A 6,383-nucleotide genomic window follows, 5' to 3' on the forward strand; every position below is an offset into this window, starting at 1 on the left:
TGATTTCTAGAGAGAACCCAGGACCTTGTTACAGAATACAGTTGATTCGTTTAATAAGACTTTCATACAGAATATGGAGGCCTAGATCCATTTATAAACTGTGGAACAGAAAATGTCTCTGCTAAGGAAGTTTTGTGGATGAATGGTTACAAGATGCCATAGTTCATTATTTCCCTTTATGATGGCTTATCGAAGGAAAGCAGAAGTGATGTCTATGTTTTTAGGAAAATAGTTTTATTTATTTTATTTATCTCTGTTTTCATAAACAAGGAGAAAATTTTTTTCCAGAGTACTTTTTTGTAATGGCAACTTTTATAAAAAAGATTTTATTTACTTATTTGTCAGACAGAGAGAGAGAGAGAGCATAAGCAGGGGAGCAGCAGCCCCCTTGCTGAGCAAGGGGCCTGATTTGGGACTCCATCCCAGGACCCTGGGATCATGACCTGAGCTGAAGGCAGATGCTTACCTGACTGAGCCACTCAGACGTCCCTGTAATGGTAACTTCTTCTTCTTATTCTTCTTCTTCTTTTTTTTTTTTAAGATTTTATTTATTTATTTGACAGAGATCACAAGTAGGCAGAGAGGCAGGCAGAGAGAGAGAGAGAGAGAGGAAGAAGCAGTCTCCCCACTGAGCAGGAACCCGATGCAGGGCTCGATCCCAGGACCCTGAGATCATGACCTGAGCTGAAGGCAGAGGCTTAACCCACTGAGCCACCCAGGCACCCCTGTAATGGTAACTTCTTATAGGAATTCCACATCTTCTTTTTTGCTGATGCATACCAAATCTTACCTCCTTCATGCTTCTGTATCTCAGATTTACTATTAATTTTTTTTGCCCCATTCCCAGCCCACTCTGTGGTCATTTGTATGGGCTTGAAAGCTAGATAAAGGGAAAAATGAGCTAAGAAACAACTATCCACTTGATTAAATGGAATCCATTTATTCTCATATCATGGATGAAAACTAATCATCTAAAATCTCATCACCATTTGTTTCCACCTACTCTATGTTCTGGTTGCTGAATGAGAATCTATAAAGCTTGGAGCTATTTTTGGATGTTTATCCTTGGAAAACTGGTACTAATCTTCGTCATTTATGACAGTTCCTACATCGGGACTGCCGAGTGCCAATTTGAAGAAAATAAAACATAATGTTATCTGAGCGATTTTCCCCACCCGGCAAATATCAGGGCTCTTTCCTGAAGGAAGAAGGGGGTTCACTTTCTGTGCCTGAACTTCACCGTAAGTTTCAGAGTGAGACGTCTGCCTCCATCTGGGTTTTCCTCAGAAGCTTCTCAGTCTTCACTTGTTTCTTCATCCCCATACTTGCTCCTCTGCTAGTCTCCCCCATTTCAGTAACATTGAAGATATGGCCCCAATTTGGGTAACTAAAGAAGAAATATGGACACCTGGACTAAACACCTAGAAGTTCATCCTATGGTCTCGCGAGTGTACAGTTAATTCTGCCACATGGGAAAGGAATATACAGAGTAGTCCGTCCACCTGCCTCGACGTTGTGGCTCTGCCTAAACTCTCACTGATAGAACTAATACCCTTCAGGCATTCGGAAAACATTTTCTGAAGTAGGTATTGTGACACGTTTGTGAATAGATGCATAGAAGGTTCGATATGGATTCGAGATATCTCTCTCTTAAAAAAAAGACAAAGAAGTTGAAGCCTTTTCCAGGTCTGAGGTAGTGTAACTGTCTCTTAGAGGGACGCCTGTGCACTAGGTGAAGGGACCCTTGGGCTGCCTTCAGCACTTCTTTCCAAGGTATTCTGTGAAAAGAGGGGGGCTCAGCTTCAGTGAGGTTTGGAATAGTGTTTGGAAAGCTTTCAGAGCAAGACTTAGATGCCTTCAATGGCTGGAAGTAAGCTGCATGTTATAAATCATGCCCATTTTGAGTAGCAAGTGGGATAAATCCTGGAGTAAGTGAGGAGGGAATTAAGCAGAGAGTGCTCTATACCTAAAGCATTTGACAAGACATACATAAGATATGTATGCATGATAGATCTATAAGACAGAGAGAGAGAATGTGCAGGGGATCTAGCTATAAATAAAAGGCCTGGCAGAAAAGAGAGGGAGGAAGGCACTGACAAGGCATCATGCTCTGAAACTATTGGTATCTGCCACTAAACACCTTGATTTGAGGACCGAGATTGCGGAACGTTGCAAAAATAGTGGGTTGTGTGTCTGAAGAGATTATAAAAAATGACTGCCTGAAAAAGGCCAATTATTGTCTTTTAAAAGAATTTATCCTGGGATCCTAGCACCTGTGAGCTGAGTTTGTTCCTCTAAAAACACCGGGCCACTGGCAGAGGACCACAGGAGAACCTATACATAAAATGAGAACTTGGTTAATCCGTCAGCACTCCATTCTGACTCTTCTTAGGAGTTAGTCTTATTTCCCAGCTCTCTCATACCTTCACAGTTTTCCTCTTCACTGGCCCTTTATCAGCTCGTCAATGTATAAAAATGTCCACGTGGAATTATTACTGCTTCCCTTGATCTCAAGTACTCCTATCACTCAATATCACCGTCCTTCGCGGCTGAATTTGAAAGAAAAGCCTCTACTCATTGCTTCAGTGTCTCCTCCAGAATTCTGACACCCATCACTCTACAGCAGTTGGTTTCTAGAGGTCCCTCTCTGCCAGCCTCCCACCTGCCTCCCCAAATGGCTTCCTTTCAGCGGTTCTCCTCAACCTCTATGGCATTTGCCACGACGAAGCATCTTTTGTCTTGGGAATCACTACTCTCCTGCAATTTCCTCTTAATTTTTTGACCACTCTTCACCGGTCTCTTTCTAGGTTTCTTTTCCTTCCAGGAGCTTGCAAGTATTGCGGTCATCAAAGGATGACTTCTTGGTTCTTTGCTGTTCTCATGCTCCTATCCATTGCCATCACGTCCCCTGCACTTCATTTCCACAAACGTCTGTCTCCAGTCCTGACCTCATGGTGGAGCTGCCCGTTACCAGCTTCACCTGGTGGGACTGGAGGCCTCTCGAAAACCACAGAGCTAACTCTGTTTTCTGGTAAACTTGCTCCTTCTCCTCTGCATGTCTCCCCTCTTAGAATGACTTTGCAGTCATCTCCTCAGGAAACTTGGACATCTGTGACTCCTCTTTCCCAAATCCCCAGGAACCAATCAGTAGCTCTTGCTGATGGCACGTCAAAAGTAACTTTGGAGTTCCTTTTCTCTTCCTTCATTTTTTACTGCCTTTCCCCTCATCTGGCTTTTCTCATTTCGGAGTGAGTTTCAATCATCTATTCAGGTAGCCTCCTAATAGTGGTTTTGTCTTCATGCGTTTTAATGCCTCTCCATGCTTCTGCCAAAATTACCTCGGATACCTTTCCTTTATCATGTTCTTTCCTTCTTGTTCCTCTCCTTAGAGAGTTGGGGCAAGGGGCAGTGGGAGAGAGAGAGAGAAAATCTCAAAGAAATCAAAGAGTGACCCCTTAACCAACTGAGCCACCCAGGCACCCCATGTCTCTTTCCTTCCTCTTCTTTTTTTTTTTTTAGTTATTTGATATATTATTTCTAAAATATATTAACTCTGCAGGCTCCCTTTGTAACCCACAGGCCACAAATCTTCACATCTTTCCCCTTCTAATATGTATGCACTTGTACAGAGACAACTTGCACAGAAAGAAAAGGGTGTGGATTTTGCTTTGCTTTGAACACGTTCACCTATGTTAGTTCAACTAAAAAGGATAGCGCGGTGGGAGTTATGGAGAGATGTGGGTGGATGGTGGGTGGATGGGAAGCCGGCAGAGGCCCGGCGGTGGGCGGTGGGCAGGAGGTCTGGAAAGGCCCCGGGCTGACCTCCCTCCTCCCTCCTGGCCCCTGGGATTCTCAGGGCGCTTCTGCAGACTTCTCATTCCTCAGGATGGTCTTGGGTTTGCTCCCGAGCTGGCTGGCTCTGTTTGGTCTCATTCTGTCAGGTGTCGGAAGGGCTACATTCATCTGTTGTTTTGCTGGTGACTGTGGGGCCTCACTTGCTGCACTGGGAGGCGACTCGCTGAGGATATTTCGGTTCCTGCTGCTTCAGTGGTTGTACAGTTTCCCTGATCTTGTGCTGTGCGGTCTGGCTAGCAAAGAAATGCCCAGTAATTCTGACGATCACTTTCTCATTTTCATCTGGCGAGTGGTCACGAGGCACGATGAGTTCTGCACTGGTTAAGTTCTGCAGTTCATTCACGGTTTTGCCGCCCTTGCCAGTCCCCCGGCCAGCTGTGGAAGAGAGCACTCAGATGTGGGCTTCCAGCTTGACCTCTTCTTTGGGGTTAAAGAAGTTTTCTTCTTTCAGTTTCCACAAAGATCCTCCCCTGGGCCTTGAACTGGGCTTCAGGTGGGCCAGTAATGATGACTATCCTTTCGATGACATCTGGGCCTACCACCGGGGCCATCTTGATGGAGGCCCCAGTGAACTTGGTCAGCTGGTTAATGCATGCACCCTTCTTCCCGATGATGGCATCTACAGCCTGCGTTGGGATGAAGAGATTCACGGTCTCCTGCTCTGGATAGGAGTGGTGATGTGGGAAAGGTCAGAACTGGTGAGGGGGGGTACAAGCTGGAGAAGTATCCAGAGTGGGTAGCGAAAGTGTGGTAATGGGAAGTGGCAGGAGCTCCTCGGGGCCCTGCTGTTGGAGGCAGCCTGGATGAAAAGATGCCAAGTGCCCTGAGGTTCAACCCCAGGATCAGATTGACTTGTTCATAAATAGCCAGCATATCATTTTCAAAGGCCTCATGGAGCTTCTTCATGACCTCTACATCTGCATTGGCACAGGCCTGGACTGTGCCCTTCACAGTGATGGTTCTTTCAGGGTTGTACATGCTCAAATCCTGCAGGGGTGAGATTGTTATCTTGGTCCCCATCTGATGTTCAATTTTCTTCAAATTTCTGCCTTCTTTTCCAGTCAGTCTTCCAACTAAGCCATTGTGGGCCAAAATTTTCGGAGGAATCTCTTCAGCTGGTTTGGTCTCATCAGCCTCTTTCTGCGTGCTTTCAAGAATCATGCAGCATGCTTCTGAGGTCCCCTCCGGGATGGCATGGATAGTGACAGGCTTCTCTGTAGCCCCAGAGTTCTCCTTTCTATGCATGTCTACCCAGGACTGGGTCTGCTTAGTGATGTTCTTTATGGTCAAGCCCTCCTTTCTGATGATGGCACCAACAAACTGGGTGGGAACCAGGATCTGCAGCAGGAAATCAATCCTTCTGGCCCGAGAAGAGGCCCAGGGGCGTGGCCTTCCTCCTGGGAAGAGTGGGCTTGCTGAGGGAGTGAAAGGGAGCTCACCTCTTCATCTGGGATGTAGGAAGCCTTGAAGGAGTAGTTCTCAAACTGATGCCCACTTAGCTTCTCGATGGCTATTTTTGCTGCTTCTCTTGTTGCGTATGTGATGTTGACAATGGCAGTTTCTGTATCTGTGTTGACTTGTTCTACATTTTCCACTGTCCCATACTGAGACAAAAGTCCGTCCAGCACCTCCCACCGCAGGTGAGGAGGGATGTTTCGGATCTGAATTTTTTTGCTCCTGAGCTTTTTAGAGACTGAGTCATCAACTTCCATGATTTTCCCATGCAATTCCACTTTATCCGATAATGCGGATGGCCCAGTTCGGGTTGGGATAGTCCACCAGGCGTAGTCAGACTTGAGCAGGACCTGTCCCTCCAGGGCAGCTTCCTGTCCTCAAAGAGCTGCCAGGGGTTGTTGGCAGTGACGGTGGGGATCAGGTTCCTGATGTAAAGCTTCTTCATCATCATCTCTTTCCCAAGAGCCCACGGCTCCCCTGGCCTGGTACCCGGCATTCCTCACCTCCTCTGCTGCGCTTGTCTCTCCTCCTTCTCCAACGTTCCCCCTCCCTACCCTCCACCTGCCACCACTCACCCCTACCTCATCTCTTTCCTTCTTCTTCTTCTTTTTTTTTTTTAAATTTATTTATTTGACAGATAGAGATTACAAGTAGCTGGAGAAGTAGGTAGGCAGAGAGAGAGAGAGAGGAGGAAGAAGGCTCCCCACTGAGCAGAGAGCCCGATGCGGGGCTTGATCCCAGGACCCTGGGATCATGACCTGAGCTGAAGGCAAAGCCTTTAACCCACTGAGCCACCCAGGCACCCCTCATCTCTTTCCTTCTTAAAACAAGAAATGATTGCTCATTATCAAGAGCATTGTGTTAATGAGCACAGTCTTTGTGGCTTTTCCTCCTCTGTTCTGGGGTGACCTTTTCAGCCTTGTCTTTCCCACCACCTCTTGCATCTTCTCCTAAACTTCTAACTGTCCTGACACTGGAGTACTTGCTGTCACCCCAGATGTGCCATGCCCATCTGATCCTTGATTATTTTGTAGATGCTTTCCCCTGTTTGGAATCTACTTCTGTAGCTCTTT

General features: G+C 46.5%; 1 pseudogene; it reads right to left on the reverse strand.

The window, feature by feature from the left end:
• Nucleotides 1-3,991: 3,991 nt before the first annotated feature.
• Nucleotides 3,992-5,902, reverse strand: LOC122904090 (annotated as a pseudogene).
• Nucleotides 5,903-6,383: the final 481 nt, after the last annotated feature.

The sequence above is a fragment of the Neovison vison genome, chromosome 4, assembly GCF_020171115.1.
Source record: "Neovison vison isolate M4711 chromosome 4, ASM_NN_V1, whole genome shotgun sequence".
Taxonomy (NCBI): domain Eukaryota; kingdom Metazoa; phylum Chordata; class Mammalia; order Carnivora; family Mustelidae; genus Neogale; species Neogale vison.